General features: G+C 38.7%; 1 long non-coding RNA gene across 1 annotated transcript in view; it reads left to right on the top strand.

The window, feature by feature from the left end:
* The window catches only part of LOC139591998 (uncharacterized), a 107,540-nt gene extending 96,284 nt beyond the window's left edge, over nt 1-11,256 (top strand). The window contains exon 4 of the long non-coding RNA XR_011679851.1: nt 11,207-11,256. This is a non-coding gene — a long non-coding RNA (uncharacterized lncRNA). The remainder of the gene's footprint in view (nt 1-11,206) is intronic.
* The last annotated feature ends 9,638 nt before the right edge of the window (nt 11,257-20,894 follow it).

Below are 20,894 nucleotides of genomic sequence, written 5' to 3'. Positions count from 1 at the left end.
ACAAGATTGTGGAACACAATTTGTCCTGCATTCTCAGCTTCTTCCTCAGCTGCATAAACTCTGGACCAGCTGTGGAAGGTAGAGAGGGAAAAAAAAGGAAAAGAGAAACATATGCTTAACCTGTAGATTGTCATAAATTGGGCACATAAATTGTGCTATCTTGGTTAAGTTGAGAGACAAACCAGATAGAAGAGATGGGAACCCTTCCACTATGGAACTTTGTGTATTTTTTTGAGTCTTGCAAGGTACCCTGACTCCAATGAGCAAAACGCTGAGACTTTTTTCCTTGTGGGAATATTTGCATGCCTAAATTTTCATGCCTTAAGCAGTATTAAATGCTGTGCTGCATTAGATGGTGTAGAAGTGAATTAAATTGCTTTCAAAACCTCAATCAATCACAACACATGGTAGGCATTTCTGTGATTCTTGTAGCAAAAACGCTCTGCACCAGTGGATGTCACTGTGTGCACCAAAGCAGAGTAGATTAATGATGCTGCAGATGAATCCTTGCAGAAGATGCATGGGGAAAAAATACCCATTTGTGGTTCAAATAGGTGCTCTTGCCACGCATTAACAGATAAGACTAAACTGTTGAGAGTCTAAACCCCCTTGGTACAGCCCCACAAATCCAAACAACCACAACAATTTAGCATGAATGTTTTCCCAGTGTATTTTATCACCTAAAGTCTTGTATCTCCAGTTCTTTTCTATCTAGAAAAAATCAAAATAAATACCCCCCCTCCTCTCAAATTTATAGCTAAAGCCAGTGATAAATATTGCTGTGTCCATGAAGTATCTGGTTGTCTTGCTATAAGTAGGATAGTTGAAAAATTTGGAAATCCCTGAAGCACCAGCACAGAAATTTTATTTATGTAGACAAATAGCACTCTTTTAATGTGTTAAATCTGTTAGAATGAAATCTGTATGGTTTCAGTATTTGTAATGTGAGCATTTCAGAATCATAAGTACCAGTTTATGCAAATAGGTCCCAAACTCATCAGTTTTGCCTGCCTTATTATTGATATCTGTCTTCATTGAAGCTATGTACTGAGTGCACTTCTTTAAGACTGACAAGCCAAAGGCTGCTCCTTCTCCCTGGGAATTGCCATCTTCTTTACAATGCAAAAGCCATTAAATAAGCCTTTTACAGTAAGTCAGCTCTCTCTCTTTTTCACCACCAATGGGGGATATATTTTTTTTTTTATTTTACTCTACAAATCCTACTTAAAGAAACATGTGAAGATCCCTTACAATGAAAAATTTTGCACATTTTTCCCTCCCCAGAGCAATATATTTATTTCCCAGTGTCCTAGCTAAATGTTAAGATACTAACACTGACCTTGTAGTTAAACCCTGTGTGGAAAGTTGTGCATAAACTTTTTTTAATGTCTACTGCAAAGAAATCTTATTTCTCTCCATTGACCCTGAATTTTTTAAAATCCTTTTCCTACAAATGCATATTATAATGCATTTGTTATACAGTGATATTTAAAGGTAAAACAAAGCAAAGTTGTTTCTACAAAATTTTCTGGCTACAACTGCTGGATGAGGGAGATTTATACTCACAGACTTAGTATTTGTCCAAAATTTGCTGGAGCCTTTTCTTACAGGTTTCTTTCTAGATCACTTAATGTATGGTCACATGTGACATTTTAAAGGACAGTTCAGTACTATCTCAGAAAAGGATTTCCATTGAAGTGGTATTAAGAAAATGCTCTCATGTTGGTAGATAATGCAAAACAAGTTTTGTATTGTAAGTCAGGGCTCTCTGTATGTTAAAAATCCCACTCCTGTTCTTGTCACGTGTGTTCTGTACACTGCTCAAAATACATGACTATTTCTGTGGCTGCATAATGACAGATCAGCAGCTAGAGTTGGAGTAACATATTTGAGCTTGATTTTTTAACAACATGTTATAAATACATGGAAAAATGTTCAATAACTTCATTTAACTCACTTCTCAAGTCCTAGGCACAGGCTCTTGCTGTTACTCTAGGCTGACCACACTGGAAGCACTGTAAAGCACTGCCAAGAGTGAATTGGTAGGTTTGATGCAAAACTAAAACTTTGTCTTAATCTGTGAAGTGTTTTTGAAAAAATGCCCCAAGACAACCACACCATTATTCAGCTGGCTTGCTGCTATTGTGATTGATGGCCTGCAGTCAGAGAGATCCATTCAGATATCCCAATGTGCCAGGTGAGCACAGAGGCTGCAGTGCCAGTGGATGAGGAGATGCTGATCTATTTTGCATTTCCTTTCTTTAGACAGGAATAATCATTCCCAAGGGCTTAAATGGATTTTCAGATTGTAGTGAAGAAAGGGGAATTTAGGATTAAGTCCCTGTGGTAGCAGGAAGGAGCACAGAGGACAAGATTTGAGATTCGGAATAAAGCTTCTCTTGGATAATATTTTATAGTTGTAGACCATTTGAATATTTAGGGTTTATTTCACCTACTTTCAGCCTTTCAAATTATGGTGCAGCTAATTGTCTCACTCATGATATTTGTAGGAGTTATCTACTGTTAATGCCTCAGATTCTTTGCTGCTGCTGTTCCCCCTCCATCTCTCAGGAGCAGTTCTGCTACAGATTGTGTGCTTGTAAATCTCTATATAATGATCCAAGGGATGGGTACAGGCTCAGAGCCCTAAGTGGGACACAGACTTGATCAAGAGAAAACACCTGCTTTTCACCAGGCTTTTTAATGGTAGATATGCAGTTGGATGTCTTCAGCTGTTCTTCAGCCTTTGCAGGAAGCTGTCTGCACTTTCATTGGCATAGGGCACGTGTTCTCCTTTTCAATTTTATTTTCCAAAACACTCTCCTTATAGGCTCAGTTTTTTCTGAATTAAAATAAAAATACACCTGTTTCTGCTGTGCATGCACATTATAGGTCAGTGGGCTGAGATTTGGGAAAAGTGATGATCAGGGATTTCAGTAGTTTGTCTTGGAAATGTCAGGATGAGGGAAAGTGTCTCTAGAAGAGGTGAGGTTTTTCATATGAAGCAATCTTTCCCTATTCCTAGCATATGCATGTGTGCAAATGCCAAGAGGGAACTAAACTCAGAAAACTGAATTATTTTTAAATTTTTTTCCCCCCAACAACTTATATTTTTCTTTCTACACAGTGACTCAGAGGGGGTGGCCATGGAACTCTGAAAATCCATGAGCTGTCTGCAGAGAGCTTTGTATCAAATTCTAGCTGTCTATTAATATTAATAAGACAAATTTATCTGAATGAAGAAAACCTTTCTATTTCCCACTCATGGGTAAATGTGAGTCCAAATATAGAAAAGGCTTTCAGATACATTGTCAGTAGCTTTCTTGGGGCTCCCATATTGTACTATGCTGTTCTGAGCAGCTGAATACACAAGAAAACACCCAAAAGAGTAATTTTATAGCCTCAGTGGTGGTAATTCCAGTAAATCAAGTCTAACTTACATGGTCTTAAAATTCAAATAGCCTCCAAGGGACTGCCTGTTTTCTATTAAGGTGGTAGGATTACAGAGGGATTGACTTGGTAAACATTTAATTTTCATAGAATCAGAGAATTATAGTATAGTTTGTGTTAGGAGGGACCTTTAAAGATCATCTAGTCCTATCCCCCTGCCATAATCAGGGACATCTTCAAATAAATCAAGCTTCTCTGAGTCCTGTCCAACTTAACCATGAGTCTTTCCAAAGGTGGGGCATCTACCACCTTCCTGACCAACCTACTCCACTCCCATGACCAAAATTTCTTCCTCATATCTAGTCTGAATCTATTCTCTTTTACTATATAATCATTGCACCTTATCCAATCAAAACAGGTTCTGCTAAAAAGTTTGTCTCCATCTTTCTTAGAGGTTCCCTTAATGCAGAGAAAAGCTGCAATAAGGTCTCCCTTATCCAGGCTGAACAACCCTCAGATTTTCTCCACTGGAGATATGTCTCATCCATATGCACATCTTTGTGGCCTCCTCAGGACTGTTCCAACAGGTCCATGTTCTTCCTGTGCTGGGGACCCCAGAGCTGGATGCAGCACTGCAGGTAGGGTCTTACCAGGGCAGAGGGGCAGAATCCCCTCTCTCCCCTGCTGCCCACGCTGCTTTGGATGCAGCCCAGGACATGTTTGGCTTTCTGGGCTGCAAGGACACATGGCTGGGCCATGTCCAGCCTCTCACCCACAGCACCCCCAAGTCCTTCTTGGCAGAGCTCCTCTGCATCTGTACATTGCCTAGATCCAGGTGCAGCACCAGCACTTGGCCTTGTTGAACCTCATGAGATTCCCTTGAGTCCAGTTCTCAAGCTTGTCCAGGTCTCTCTACATGGCATTCTGTCCCTCTGGTGTGTCACCACTCAGCTTGGTGTCATTTTCTAAGGCAATACTGTTGCAGAGTTCTTGTCTCCATAACTGAAGCTATTTCTGAAGTACCTTTTCTGAAGTACCTTTTCTGACCTGGAAGTTGTGTTTGGAAAGACTTTTTGAGTTGGGTAATTGTCATTTGGCTGATGTCACTGGTTAAAAGTGATAATATATATAAACATATATACAATAAATTAATTTACTCGTGAACTGATGTATACTGCTTAAATTGTAAATACTTGTTACAGACATAAATATTTTTTGTAGATTTATGTTATAAAGAAATAAAATCTTACAGTTTACATACCCATTAAGTAACTAAACCTGCTAATTTTCAGCAGTGGTAAACTCAACATTTCTGAAGGAACAACATCAGGCAGAACTTCCTTCTGGTGCTGTTATGGTGAGAAGTTTAACTTCTGCCATTCCCAAAATTGTTTCAAATGAATACATTTTTAATTTTAAATTTTCCTTATTATGCAAATGGAGCTCCTTTGAGGAAAGATCTTGAATTTGAACATGAAAATATTAACTCATTTTAGCACTTTTTTATTTGGAGTACAGGAGACTAACTCTGTAAGTCCTATATAGATGACTGAGAAATGCATAAAAACTTTCTTGATGGTTAGTAAAATTTAGCTAAATTGCTGTCTGGAGGAGTGTTATTATCTTTGCAATTAGAATATTAGACATAAGTCCTGTCATTATTTTAAAGTAAAAAGTAACATCCATTCTGGTCTCCAGATTCCTGTTGGACCCTCCATTATAGGTAAAAGTTAAGTTGAATCAGGGTACAGTTCAATTATACTGTATTAATTATGTTATATTAATTGTATCATGTTAAGGGGGGGGGCTTATTAGAACATGCTAGGAGAAGGGTCCAGGGTTAGGTGGAACAGTGGTCTGATGGGGCAAGGCCAGGTCGAAGAGGGATTGGATGGAAGATCTGACCAATCATTCGAAGCCCTGCAGAAACGATTGGTCCAGAATGAACGGTGTTAAAGACCAATGAGAAGCCTGGAAATGGACCAATCACCATGCAGATCCAAAATGGACCAATCTTGGACTCAAAGGGGGCTATAAATGGGAGGAGTTCGGTGGGGTCAGGGTTTTTCATTTTCAATACTTTTTTGGTGGGGAGAGCACAGTGCACTTGGGGGTAGCACACTGTTTTGGTTTTGGCTTGCTGTGTGTGTGCCTGGGCTTATCCTGGGTACTCCATTCCTTGCAGCTATTTTAATAAACAAGAACCTCTTTCTTCAGAGAAGGTTGGCCTCGTTCATATTTGTAACACCTGCATCTGTGGAAAGTCACTGCAGTAAATGTACTATTGCTCCTAAACAAACTAAACAATTCTCTCAATTTGTGTTATCACTTGATACCTGGCAGAATAGAATGTGCTTATCCCCTCCTGAAAACGCTTTAGACCTTATCAAAGAGTATGTTTAATCCACTGGTGTTGGAAGTAAATATTGCAAGATGTACATGCTGAATGCAGTCTAATCCAAAGAACGTAAAAGGACTGGAAGACTGAAAGACAAATGGTTAAATATAATTAGGTTTTATTGCAGATTATTGTTCCAGTGCCTGTTCAGAACTTGTCTATCATGTCTCATCACAGACAATAGGCAGTATTTAATGAGTTTGTTCAGTCCTTTACCTTCTCTTTCATAATGGCCGAAACAGCTTCAATTTCTCTCAGGAAATTGAAGTCCTATACAAAAGTTCATTCACTTAAATACTGCAGAAGGAAATCGCTTACCTCATTGATTGAGTGTCCCTGCACTGTCTGTAAGTCTACTTGTGCTTAAAGAAGGATTAATGTATTGTATTTATGAGGAACAACATCTGTTTTAGTTACAATATTCCCTAAAGTGATGACAGTTCCCAGACACATTCAGAATTTCATTTCATTATTACTATCAGTAATCATAGATATCTTTTTTTAAGCTAGCATGGAAAAACTAAAGATGGAAACTTCACTTTAGTTTTGCTAAACAAAAGGCAGAATTCTCCTTCCTTAAAGCACTTTTTTTTCTTTTTTTCCCCTCTTACAAATATTTTACAACTGAGCCTGAAACACCGTGCAGAGTCACAGTTTGGTGAGAGCACAATACATCAAAGGCAAAAAATCTTTGAGATAAAGTTAATTTTGCTGAAGTCTTTTGTAAAACCTCTTAGTCACACTGGGCAGTGTTGGTAACTAACTTCAGTGCTTGTATAATCATTCTGGAGCTATCACTATATCACATTGATATTTCTACTAATGAATCATCACAGAAGCAGAAAAAAAACCCCAGAAAGGCATAGGAACTCCCAGAAGCAAGAAGAGAAAAAAGTAACTTGTTTTTTCACCCAGAGAGTTATTACCACTTTCTGCTTTTATTTCTCCTATTCAGCTGACTCATCCTTTTCCTTAGAAGAAATTTATTTCTTTCCCCTTTCTTAGAATGTTTTCATCGCTTCTTTTTCACGTGACTTCTCAGTTCCATCTATCTCCTCTAATATCTGAATGTGTTTGGACTGTGAGTCATACAAGGAAAGTAACATTCTGCAGCCTTATCTTTTTATAGCCAAACTTAGTGTAGCTGAAGGCTTTCAGTTGCTGAGAGAGAAAGGTAGTATAAGGCAAGGAGTTGAACATTCAGCATAAGAAAGCATACTTCTCTTAAGAAAGGTGCATTTGAATTGTATTCTAAGCAAAAAAAAAGAAGAAATATTTGGGAGAAATATGTAAATTAATCAGGGTGATGAACTATTTCTGTGTATGATTTTAAAATATTTTTAATTACTTTGGTAACCTCTTTATTAATTAAAAAATACAAACTTGTCCAATTAACACTGTTCTTTGAGATTCTGCACTATATCTTCCTCAAATTCCTGTGACTGATAGGATTTGGTGCTGGCCAGTCCTGAGGACAGCAGAAGTCAATAATCCATATCATCCCTTAGCTACACTAATTTTCCTAATTGTTAATTTTAACCTTGATATTGTTTTCCCCCCTTCATATAGAGAGAGTTTAAAGGCAGAGGTCTATTGGGGGAAAGAAAAATCCAAATACTGCACAAGAAGGACAGGATCTGCTAATGTGCATTTGGCTAATAAAGAGAAAACTGGCAATAAGGTGAAATTATTAGTGGGAGGATCATCAGCTTGGACAAAGCATAAAGAGGGTTAAAAAGGAAAGTATGCAAAGACTTGCATAATCAGAGAGGAACTGATATATATTTAGAAATCTATATCTTAGTACTTGAAGTGATGCTCAGGTTGGGTAGAGACAGACTATGAATATGGAACTAAAGGAAGCCTTTCAGTGCACTGATTATTCCATTGATAGATCTCAGTATTGGTAGATGAAACTTATAACTTCTTATCTAATACTGGTTCTCATGGAAACTATGTTAGGTGACAAAATTAGATTCCACTATTATATTATTTAAATGTCAAAAAAGGTCTGAATTACATGTACTGTTGAAAAACCACAGCCTATCTCATTCTTTGCTTCCCAACACCGCCTCAGTCATATGACACACACAGAAATAAATTGATTAACATATTCTATCTTCCCTCATTAGATTAAAGAAGTGCTGTGCATGCCCACCTAAAATTAACCAACCCATGAACAATCACTTTTATTAGAGAGATAAAAATTTAGTTATAAGATTTATGGAGTCTGAGGAGCGAGGTTCAAAGTGTTGACTTATCCTGGTCTCTCAAGTACTATATAAATAAATGTAAAGTCTTAGGTTTCAATGATCAAACATCTAGCTAGTGGCTTTGATGATAACTCAATGAATTATGTATTATTTCGTTTTAGAGAAATCATTGAGAGGCAGATAGAAATTTTAAGGAATATGATGTTTAAAATCTCAGCAAATAATTGTAAAGAACTTATATGCAAATCAGCCTTCTAAGAAAGCTGCACTAGGGTAATTATTCTTTAAAAATGTATGTTTTTTCTTTCAATAGCAGCTTCTTCATCTGTGTCCTGTCTTTCAGTACTATGAATATATACAAAAAGCTTTGTCTAATGATGCTAAGAATTTAATCAATTTTCTTTGATGGTGTTTCTGAAGGTGTGGATTTGCATCTAAGCAATGTAAGCAGTGCTCTGCTCATCCACTGATATCTCCTTTGTTTAAGTTAGCTTTATATCAATTCAAACTTTATAACATCCTTAGAGAAGGACTAGGTAGTTTTGGACTCATTAGCAAGGATAAAGATGTTATGTCCTAAAAGCTCTAAAGGTTGTAGAATACCAAGGAATCTTATACAATTTGTTACTGTGCTGCTTTTAATTGGCAAAGTAGAGAGGGAATGTTATTCTCTGCTGTTGTACAAGCATATTAGGTGCAAAGATACTTTCTGGATTATGTAGAAGAACAGCCAAGATAGGCAATGTGATGCTGGAAGATTAAAGAGAGGGAAGTGAGGAATAATAAGTGCAGTTGTAAAAAGGGAAAATGCGTGGAAGAACACAGCAGCTGAATAGTCACTCATGCTCAGAAGTGGGCTGCACTCCACAAAGTTAGAAAGGAGCTAGTCAAGATTTCAAAAGAATGGAATAGAAAGTTGGATATTTACATAAAATGATAAGGGGAGAAATAAAAACATATGGAGGATCACAGAACAGGTGATTCCTTTTTATAGATGCAGAGAGTCAGATATTCAAAGGGATTTGAACTCCTTTTTCCCTCTAGAGGTATTATGAATCCATTCTTTGTTTCCACAGGAATCCCTAAAAGAGTTTTTTAGATGAGGGACACAATGTCTTCAATTTAGTAGTCACAAAGTTTTCCAAATACTGTTAAAGGTCTTGAAAAGACATTAGAAAACTGTTATCCTCCCTGTGTAATCCCTAAAGGAAGTGTTCCCTAGGCTATGCACAGGCAATGATTAGAAGTATTCAAGTTTGCCTTAAAAGGAAAATTTTGGAATACTGGTTTAATTCCTGGTATTGCATTACAGAACTTAGCACAGGACAATTCAGCCAGGCATTTCCTGGGATAGGATTTGGCAGAAGGTGCCAAGGAGGAAAAAATACCTATAATTCTGCATGTAAGAGTCTATCATCCTACAGTACCTTGCTGAATTAAATTACTATTTGTCATCAGTATTAACCCTACTGCAGTCTTTTCCCCCTCATAATAAAGTCAGAGACTTTTATTAGAGCCATGTCAGGCTTATAAAATAATTTTCTCTAGACTGCTTGTCTAGGCTTCTTTCAATGGAGAAAATACAGGGAAGGCCAGATGAAACCAAGAATATCCCATAGCATAGCTATTGCCAGAGGACCTGGAAATGGTATGCCAAGTCTGTGCTTTACACAGAGGAGGAAAAGAGCTATTGTGGGAGTTTGTGGTAACTGTTTCAGAGAAAAAAAATGCACAGAGGACCTGATTTTAAAACCTAGTGAGACACTCAATCAAGAAATACTTGACATATTAGTATGTTAAAAAAATTCTCACTGCATTTTTTACTATTGGTATTCTTGAGACCACATATTTATTGTAGAAAAACAGGAAAAGCTTGCATTTCTGGGTTACAGTAATATATTATGTATCCTTTAGTAAATTGTACAAAGTTGGCTTTTCATGGTCTCTAATCTGAATCACTATCCCTAGCCTTACTCCTAGAGATAAAGAAGAAATCTTCTTTCTGTTACCTCCAAATGGACTTTGCAGTACTAATCCATGTCCTTATTTAGCTGTTTTACATGATTCCTTTTTATTATTTCTTTCTTGACTACATGGCTCAGTGGACCATTATCTTAAAACATTAAACTTTTTTTGTAAAGTACCTTTTCTATGTTCTGTACAACAATGCTTCAAATATACTTATTTACAATCCCATTATGTCTTGATGTGTTGACAGGCCCGTGTGTGTCCATGTATATATCATGTATACATACGTGTTAACTCCATAAGTATGGCACTCACAAAATGCTATTCCTTACAGAAATTCCTTAATTGCTTCCCAAATGCCAAAGAACAAAACCTCTCAACACCTTACAGATGTGCTGATTGTTAAGCATTTTTAATTGTGGAAGAAGTAAAGAAAAGAATTATTCAGGTGAATTTCTAAGTTCTATGGAAAAATTGAGAAGTAAAAAATTAATGCAAAATTAATGCACCTGCGTTCTTCCAAGAACACTTTTCCTTTTCTTCTTTTTATTCTTATGTTGTAGTTTAACACTATTATGTATTATTTTTCTTTAGAAGCTTAGGTGACAGCTACATATTTTAGTTAGAAGAACAAGTGAACAAACAAAGAAACAAAGACGTGTGGGAGGCATTTTGTGAGGAATGAAACTAATGGAATTTATTTCCCTTTTTGTCGTTTCATTACCTCTATCTCTCAAGTTTTTATCCATACGATTCTATAGTTTGATTTGGATTTTCAGCGGGACAAGGATTTTTTGGGCTGCAGCCAAGTTAAGTGGAAACCCCCTTCCCCATTCTGGAAGGACAGCACCTGAGCTATTATCACCTTTTATCAGAGAGAGCACACTTGAGATCCCAGAGCTGCTGATTTTCATGAAGCATGTATCCATTCACTGTCTTTCTTTTGGCATTTAACACTGAATTTCATTGATGTTGACGATAACATTACAAATTTTCTATGGAAAGAGGGAAAAGAAGGGGTGAGGAGCCAAGTGTAGCTGTAAAGCCTATTGTCAATAAGAAGGCGAACTAGAAAGCAAAATATTTATGCATAGATAAAGTAGATGAAATTTCCTCCTTGAAATTAGACCTGTAACATACTTTCAACATGCTGCCTCCTAGACACATACTCAGGGAATCACAATCAATTTCCACAAGAGAATGATCTTTTTAACTATTGTTATTATTGTTATTGCAGGAGAATCTGAAGACTCATGAACGTGCTTACAGAAGAATATCAATTCCAGGTAAATTAGTTAAACAGATAGTAATGGATTCAGAGTATTGAATATCTGCTTCTTACCTACTACTTGGTGCTAGCTGGAAACCCTCTGATTTTAGCTCCTGTTTGGCTATACATATTCTCCCCTTGTCTTCTTTCCACTACATTCCCAATTGCATATGCCAACTCTTCTCAGCCAAAAAAAGTTATAACAGAAAAAGGTGCAGTGCATCCTCCAGAGGCTGCATAATGCAGATGTGGAGAACTAATATGTTTTCATCTGTCCTCTCAGGGAAAAAGAGTGTGAACAATCAATTTATGAACAGTTAATTTTTCTGTAATTTTCAACATCTAGATGCATCTGGATCAGGAATATGTTTCTTATTCCAAGGACAAAATGATAATTTGCTAAGCCAGCATGGTATGTCACTTTGAATAAATGCATCTGCCATGTGGTATTTGAATAATCCATAAAGATTAATTCAATTAATTTGATTTTCCACCAGAAGAAATTGAGGTACTGAAGAGTCTAATCTCTGGTTTTGATGCTTTGTTGATGCTACAAAAAGAGCTTTAATTTTAGCTTGCTATTTTTTTTCCCTTCTTTGTTCTTTCCCTTTTGGAGAAAAAAAAAAGATTACTTTTCCCTTAAATGTAAAAAAAAAAAGGCAACAAAAAATCCCCAAAAAACCAAAATCAACAAAACCCCATAAAAACCAACCCAACCCAAAAACTCCTAAAAAGCAACCCTGCAATTCTCCCATTGCTGCTTCTGCTATAGATCTTCTATGACCTAAATGCAACTGAATGGGGAATCAGCTGCTTGAAGATGTACACAGGGAAGGGGAAAATAGGTCACTGCTTATCTAAGAAGGTATACCTCAATCACAGTTCTCACAAGTAGTGTGGATTTTCACACAAGTAGTCAGGGTTCAAATGTTGCCATAAAAAAAATAGTCCTGTTGACTTACTGACTGAAAATAAGTTCAAGCCAGTAGTGCCAATTTGCACTTGCAAGTTGACTCCCTAAGACTGCTCATGCATTGGAATCCATATATGTGTTTAAGTAAGAATATTTTCTGTGCTAGTGGAAATTATACAGTGCCTTTCCTAAGAAGCTTAAATAAATCTTCTTGTCAGGATCACAATCTCTTTGTCTAACTATAAAATGGGTGATTTGAGCCCCAGGAGTTTCTAGAAGCAGTGATAACATGCTAAAGGGAAAGGTGACAGCTCAGTTCCATAGTTTCCTTTACTAGGAGCTGTTCTACTGCTGTAAATAATACTCCAAGCAGCAGTGTCAGACTTGTGTTGACACACAATGTTTTGCACCTGAGGTAAGGGTTTATTGTAGGTTAACCCCAATGGACAGCTCAATCCCATGCAGCTGCTTGCTTACTTTTCTCTGGTGGGATGTGGGAGAAAATGGGAAGTGTTAAATGGGCAAAACTCATGGGTTGAGATAGAGACAATTAAACAGGTAAAGCAAAATCTGTGTGCACAAGCAAATCAAAACAAGGAATTCATTCACCACTTCCCATGGGCAGGCATGTGTTCATCCATCCCAAGATGGGTGTGGCTTCATCACACAGACTGATGAGTTGGAAAGACAAACACCATCTCTCAAAATGTTCCCTACTTTCTTCTTCTTCTTCCTCCAGCTCCATATGCTGAGCACGACACCATGTGGTATGGGATAGTCATTGGGTCAGCTGGGGACAGCTGTCCTGGTTGGGTCCCCTTCAACTCCCTGTGCACTCCCAGCCTGCTCACTGCAGGGACAGAAAAGTCTTAACCCTGTCTAAGCACTGATCAGTAATCAGTAAAAAAACCCTGTGAGATTGTAGTGGTTTGACCTTGGTGCCCATCAAGCCCCTCTATCGCTTCCCTTCCCAGCAGGACAGGGGAGAGAGAAGAAGATGGAAAACAACCCATAGACTGAGATAAGAAAATTTGCTGAAGTAAAAAAAGAAAAGTAAAAGTTTACATTAGTAAAGGTAAAAGTTAATCTCTACTTCTCATCAGCAAGGGATGTTGAGACATTTCCCAGGATGCAGGGCTTCAGCACACAGAGCAGTTGCTCCAGTGGGCAAACATAAGTAAATGTTTAATGTTTAATCAAGTGTAGACTCCAAGAATGATGTTATGGTAGCTCCAAGAAATGTATATGGTAGAAGAAAACCTCATACTGACATAAAAGGGAGTGACCTTACTGAAATGAAATTGATACAAACTGATCCAGTGCCATCCGGTCCCATGAAATTAAAGAGGAGAAGCCATGACTGAAAAACTAACGCTGTGTTCAGTGGAACAGAAAGAAAATTTCACAGGATGCAGGGTACTGTGAATTATTTTTATTACTGCCTGATGACACAAAGAGGAAAAATAAGGGACAATAGACTAATCATAATAGTTTTGCAGTCTGACACTATGATGTAAAGCAGAATTAATTTCCCATATTTTTCATTTCAAATGTTATAATTTAGATGAACTAATAAGAAGCTACGTATTTTGAGCAATGCATGTGGGAAGATCTGTCAGAATGTTCTGTTCTCTAGCAGCAAACAGGAGAAAATAAATTTAATTTGCATTACAATACTTTCTTCTTTCAGGAATGGCCTTCTGCCTTAATGTTGTAGCAAGGACAGCAAAAATTATTTGCACAGCATTTATTTTTTGTGTTCATCAAAGTGCTTCTGCATGGTTACTCTTACACGATAAACTGTGCCCATATAAACTTTCTCATAGGATCATAGAATCATACAATCATAGAATGGCTTTGGTTGGAATAGACCTTAAAGATCATCTAGTTCCAACCCCACTGCCATTGGCAGGGATACCTTTCAGTAGATCAAGTTGCTCAGAGCCCCATCCAACATGACCTTAAACAGTTCCAGGGAATCTACAACTTCTCTGGGCAACCTGTTCCAATGCCTCACCACTCTCACAGTAAAGAATTTCTTCCAAGTATTTAATGTAACCCTGTAAATAATTTTTCTCCATGTTTATTGTAGGGTCCCTTCAGGTACAGGAAGGCTGCAGTTATGTCATCCTGATTTTTTCAGCCTTTTGTATGCCTTTTGTGTGCACTTTTCCAGGCTGAACAATCCCAACTCTCTCAGCCTTTCCTCATAGCAGAGGTGCTCCATCCCTCAAATCATCTAGGTGGCCTCCTCCGGACTCACTCCTACAGGCTGGTAGCCTTCTGCTCATGGAGACTCCAGGGCTGGATGCAGCACTGGAGGTGGGTAGAGTACCAGGGCATAACAGAGCAGAGAGGCAGAATCCCCTCCCTCCCCTGCTGCCCACACTGCTTTGGATGCAGACCAGGACACATTTGTCTTTCTGGGCTTCAAGGGCACGTGGCTGGATTGTGTCCAGCCTCTCACCCACAGCATCCCCCAAGTCTTTCTTAACAGGGTTACTCTGGATCTGTTCATCCCTGAGCCTGGAGTGGTACCAGGGGTTGCCCAGATCCAGGTGCAGCCCCAGACTTGCTCTTGCTAAACCCATACTTCCCCCCTTCTTCAGCTTGTCCCGGTCCCTCTGGATGGCATCCCGTCCCTCAGATGCATCAACCCCACCACAGCTTGGCGCCATCTGCAAGTTTGCTGGGCATGCTCTTGATCCCTTTATCTAAATAATTAATGAAGATATTAAATAACAGTGGTCTGAATATGGGCCCTGAAGGACAACGCTTGTCACTGGTGTTCCTTTGGGACTCTGAGCTACTGACTACTGCCCTGTGAATCTGACCATCCAACCAGTTTCTCATCAATACAATAGTACACCCATAAAATACATCTCTCTCTGATTTAGAGAGAAAAAATGTTGCAGGGGACTGTATCAAAGGCGTTATAGAAGCTCAGATAAATAACATCTGAATCCCTTCCCTTGTCCACTCCTGTACTCATGCCATCATAGAAGGCTACTGAGTTGGACAGGCACGTCTTGCCCTCTGTGAAGCTGTGCTGGCTGTCCCAAATCAATTCCCTGTCCTCCACATGCCTTAGCACAGCCTCTCAGAGGATCTGTCCCATGATCTTCCTATGCACAGAGGTGAGGCTGACAGGGTCCTCCTTTCTACCCTTTTTTAAAAAGGATAAAATGTTTTCCTTTTCCCTGTCGCTGTCATGACTTTTCAAATACTATGGAAAGTGGCTTGGAATTGACATCAGCCAGTTTTCCTCAGAACCCTGGGATGCATACACTTAATGCACATTCAGGCTCCTCAGGTGCTGTGAACTTTGCTCCCCCAACCCCCATCCTGCTGTCCTGCTGCTGAAGATGTGTGGAAAGAGACAGGGTCATTGAAGACTAAGTAAAAAATGTTGGCAAGTACCTCAGCCTTCTCCTCTGTTGTTACCCATTTTCCAGCACTGCTTATCGGGAAGGGGGACTATCCCTTCTTTGACCTTTCTTCATTGGTTAACATACCTGTAGAAGCCATCTTTTTATTCTGTGTCCTTTGCCAGATTCAGTTCCAGCTTCAACTTGGACCACTCTTTCTCTTCGGCTAGAACTACTAAAACAGCAGTAAGCTATTAAAAGAGTCCTCTTCATTAAGGCTAAAATAATGAACAAATGTCATCCCTAGGCTATGAATGGAATAGAAGAGGAAAATGCTATGGGAAAATATTTTTTAACCTATTAGGTCTAGTGGTATTTATGCAAACACAGGAAGCTGCCAAGACTATATTTGTCTCTCTGTTTTTTATTTCTCTACCATAGAAAATACTTATCTAATAAACCATTATGAATGTAATATGCTCTGATCTATCTTAAATAAACAAGACGTGTTCTGAAAGCATAAAAGAAAAAGTCTTTATTGTGGATAAAATCAAATTAAGTTCAAGGCTTATAATTGAAGCTGTTTGTGCCTCAAGAAAAGATTAAGCTATAAAAGAACTAAATTGAAAGGAAAGCAAAGTGTTTGAAGGGCAGATAAGGTCACCATAAAGAAGGGCAACCAGAGTCAGAAAGATGAAAATAGACTAACAGCATGAGCAAATAACTAGTTTATTTGATTTAGTGTAAAAAAAGGAAGGCAATAAAGTAAGGAACCAAACACCTAAAAAAGAATGTGTCTGGAAAAGGTAATATACCATCAAAAAAGGACCAGAATAAAGGACTTAGGTATTATTAAAAAAGACCATAGTCTTCAGCAGAGAACTAAAATACCCTTCCCAGATATGTGACTAATCCAGAAGCCAGGGAAGAAAATACCAGAAATGTAAGAAGACAAAATACTCAGAAAAATATCACAATGAATTTGAGATTTAGGAGTGTTATTTTTATATATATATTATTTTAATCAGGACATGAGAAATTAATTTCTATGTGCTGTACATTTTTGATGTTCTGTTGCAGTATAATTGGGTAGTACAAAGATATCCTTTATACATTAAAAAAACCCTAGTAATGTGGGGGATAAGAAAAAAGTTAAAACTATGTAGATTATCAAAAAGGTATATTAGGACCAATTATGACCAAAAAACCCATCAAGATGAACTTTAAAAATTGTTTATTCAACTTCTCTTTTTTTTCAAAGATCTTTAAAAATCTGATCATAAAATTGTTCTAAAATCTTTATCAAAATACCCTTATTTTCTTTCTGAAGCCTGCCTACCGTAATGACAGGCCTTAAATCTGCCATCAACAGTATCTTAAATGGTTCCTTAACAGTGTTGGGGAAAGACATTTCATCATGAATCATAGTCTGAAGCAGCTACAGGGACATTATTAGCTGAGTCAAAGCAGGTGACAGTGAAACACTATCTAGTATTGCTGAGCATTATTATCTTTGTATGTTGATTTAACGGCAGACAGAAACAAAGGAATTGAATGATGTCTACTCTATTTCTTCTTCTGTATGACACCTCCACATGCCTTTGTGATCTATGGCTTTGGGGTATGTCAGCAGCAGGAGAAATAGAGGGGCTGAAGGATCCTAGGCTGCCAAGAGTCTTGTAAAGCTTTCTAGCTAGAAAAATGCTAAGAGCTGAAGTCTTCTTTGGAAGTATTTATAGCAGAGATCTACACCTTATTGAAAGTCATAAAGAGCAACGAGTAAAACTTTCTCTGTTTATCTTAGTGAGACCATTCTAAGTAAAATACACTGATAAATTAATTGTTTAACCTTGGAACTAAATTTTAGTCCTTGAAGAGAAAAGTAAGTCCAAGTCTGAAACACTTAGCTGTGCCAGGAGGAGGCTGTTTTCTCTATGTTACTATGGGTCTAATTTTCCTGCATTCTCTGTGACTGTTTTGTATTAGATATAGGTCCCAGTACAGCTCCAAGGTCAGCATTCTGGATACTCAGAAGCAGCTTGGTCAGGTAGTGAGCCACTGACCCAGAAGCCTTTTTACTATGAGAAAAATGTAAATAACTACAAGGATTCTATGAAAAACTCACCACCATAATTTAGGTGTTATGCAAACTTCGGCACTGTATAGCTTCAGAGGTCAGTGTAATGAAAAACTTATTGGCTGTATTTTTTGGAATATGTGCCCCTGTATATGCTTAAAAATGTTTTGAAAGCCAAAGAAAATCTCTGAGACTTGCCTATAATTAGCTGGCTTGTGCACTGTTCAGTTCGCATTAGTTTTGATGTGCAGGGATTTCCTTTATTCTGCAGGGTCCTGTGTGCTGCACAAATTGTTTAGTCCATTCTGGGGGCTCATAAAGCAGAGTTTCATGTTCAAAATCAGGTATTTTTCTCTCCTGCAGTTTGCTTTCTTATTTCACACCATCTAATTTTTATTTACTTGTGCTGCACAATCCTTAAGTATCACAGAGGCATAAAATTCAAAATGAAGAAATAGGTTCTTTCATTTCTAATGTGTCAAATCTTACAGTCCAAAGTCTTCTACTTGGCTATTACATTTTGCTAAAGCAAGCAATACTGAATCTGTTCAGAAAATATCCACCAATGAACTTTTAGTATTCAGGGATGTTTCTGCTTCACACCTTCTACACAAACTGTGGTGGTTATAAGACATTTGGATGACTCTTTTGGAACTGTAGCCTCAAGATATGGAATTAATACTTTCTGGAGTAATTCCATTATTTCAGAATCAATAATTGCTGACATAGCAATATTAGCTGAGAGCTTATCAAAGCAATCTTACCTCTCTACTGCATCTCTGTAGCAAACCTCCACAAACTCTGGTTCTTTCTTACTACTTTTTCAGTAGTACCTCTGACATACATTTTGGCAAGATGGATGTTCTTAACCTGATAGGAAAACCTTTTGTTGTATACTGGAAAAATTGGTTTGAAGTCAATGACCCTGTATTCATACAGAGCAGATGGGATTCAGTGTTATTATTTGATGAAGTTGAATTCTTTGATGCAGATAAAAGGAGCTATGTATGTCTCACTCTGTAGATGAACTCTAGTTGAAAATACATATTTTCCTACTTCCTTTTCTGTTGTTCTTCTATTATTTCTAGAGTCCCATATTGTTGTTATTCAATTTCTAAAGTCCATACCTCTTTGGTGTATTCTCATGGCTACAGCTCTTCACTGACTCCTTCTTCTGCATGCTGTTCTCTCTCAGGTCAGGGCTCCTCCAAGGCTCTCCCTGACTGGCTAACCCGCCCCCTTTTATCCCAGTTATCTTCATTGGTCACAGCTGCAGCCCAATTAAGGACATCACAGCTGCAGCCCATTGAGGGCAACTGGGACCTCTGGGGCAAAGCCTCTATACAGATATTCAAATACATTTCCTCTACTATACTTTTCTATGTTCCTACTTTTGCTTATTGCATTCAATGAGGGATGCCTGCTATCCCCTAAATACAATAATTACTGTTTTTCAAAAGTAATACAATTAAGAAAAGCTCAGCATTTAAGTACTAATGGAGACAAGTAGGTCGGATCACAGAATCATGGAATGTTTCAGGTTGAAAGGGACTTCTGGAGATCATCTTGTCTACCCTCCCTCCTCATTCAGGGCCTAGAGCTGGTTGTCCAGAACTATGCCCAGATGTCTTTTGAGTACCTCACAACATTTCTGGGCAACCTGTTCCAGTCACCCTCGCAGTAAAAAAGAGCTTCCTGATGTTCATTTGGAACTTCTTTATGCCCATTTCCTATTGTTCTGTCCCTAGGCACCACTGAAGAGAACCTAGAGCTGCCTTCTTTACTCTTCCTGCAGCAGGTACACACCTGAGACATATCCTGGAGGCTCAGTACTCTAGGCTCTCTCTGCTTTATGAGAGGTCTTTCAGACTCTTCCTCAAACTGCTGGCAATCCTTTGCCTAATACAGCCCAACACACCTTTCACCCCTGCTGTCACAAGGGCACACTGCTGGCTTATGTCCACCTTGCTGTTCACCAGGTCTCTCTCTTTCTACTCTCTAACTACTCTCCAACACGGAAGCCCTCAGTATGAGATAGTGCATGAGGTTGTTGCTCCTCAGGTGCAGGACTTTGTGCTCCCTTTCATTGAATTTTGCAAATTTCCCTGCTAGCCATTCTTCCAGAGTGTCCTTTTGGATGTCAGCGTGACCCCCTGTCGTGTCAGCCACTCCTTCCAGTTTAGTGTCATTTGCAAACTTGCTGAGGATACACTCTGCTCCACCATCCAGCTCATGAATTAAGATTTTGGATAAGATTGGGCAAAGTATTGACTTCTGGGATAAACTCCTAGTTGCTGGCCTCCAACTAGATTTTATGCCTCTCATCACCATCCTCTGGGACCATGCATTCAGCCAGATTTCAATCCACCTCACTGCCTACTCATTCGACCCCACTTCATCAACTTCCCTGTTAGGATTTTATGGGAGTCAATGTGGATGACCTTCCTAAAATCAAGATAGACCAGGCCATTCATTTATTTATGGAAGTTTATCAAGTTGGAGAAGTATGATGACTTTTTGGAGCATCCATGCTGACTACTCCTAATTAATTTCCAGTTTATGTGCCTGGAAATGCTTTCCAGTATTAAGTGCTCCATTACTATTCTAGGAAGCAAGGGAGGTGAGCAGTGCCAGGATCCTCTTCTTACTCTTGCTGAAGACTGGTGACTTACATTCTTCCAGTCTTCAGGCACTTTTCCCAGTCACCAAAATCACTCAAAGACAGTCAAAAGTTGTCTCACAGAGGCACCAGCACTCCCTTAGCACATATGGGTGCATCAGAGCCCGTAGACCTGCATATGTCCAGTTTACTTTAGCATTGCCTGACTTGCTCCTCCAGACTGTCCCCCTGGTGTTTGGAGCCTGGTATTCCTGAAAGCTCGTCATGCTAGTAGAGAATGAGGCAAACGAGTCATTCAGCACCTTGGCTCCATGTCCTGGGTAACCAGATGGGCCCCATTTGGCCCCATTTGCTCTAGTCTTCTTCAGTCACTCATGTACTTGCAGAAACCCATCTTGCCTTACACATCCCTTCCCAGACTCAGCTCTCGGTGTGGGCCAAGGATTTCCTAACCATACATGCCCATGCTGTGTTTCTATATTCCTTCCAGATTGCCTGCTCCTGCTTCCACCCCCTCCACACTTCCTTTTGCATTTGTGTTTTGTCAGGAAGTCCTTGATATCAGCTTTCTTTAGCCTGCCTTCCCTCCAGGGTCTTATCCCATGGGACTCTTCCAATCATAGGCCTGCAGCCTGCAATTTCTGGTCTTCTGAGAACAAGCAATCATCTTGATTTTT

The sequence above is a fragment of the Agelaius tricolor genome, unplaced genomic scaffold, assembly GCF_023055355.1.
Source record: "Agelaius tricolor isolate 1412-34295 unplaced genomic scaffold, bAgeTri1.0.p SCAF_1, whole genome shotgun sequence".
NCBI classification, from domain to species: domain Eukaryota; kingdom Metazoa; phylum Chordata; class Aves; order Passeriformes; family Icteridae; genus Agelaius; species Agelaius tricolor.
Note: the sequence above shows the minus strand (reverse complement) of the source record. Positions and strands in the feature narration are given on the sequence as shown.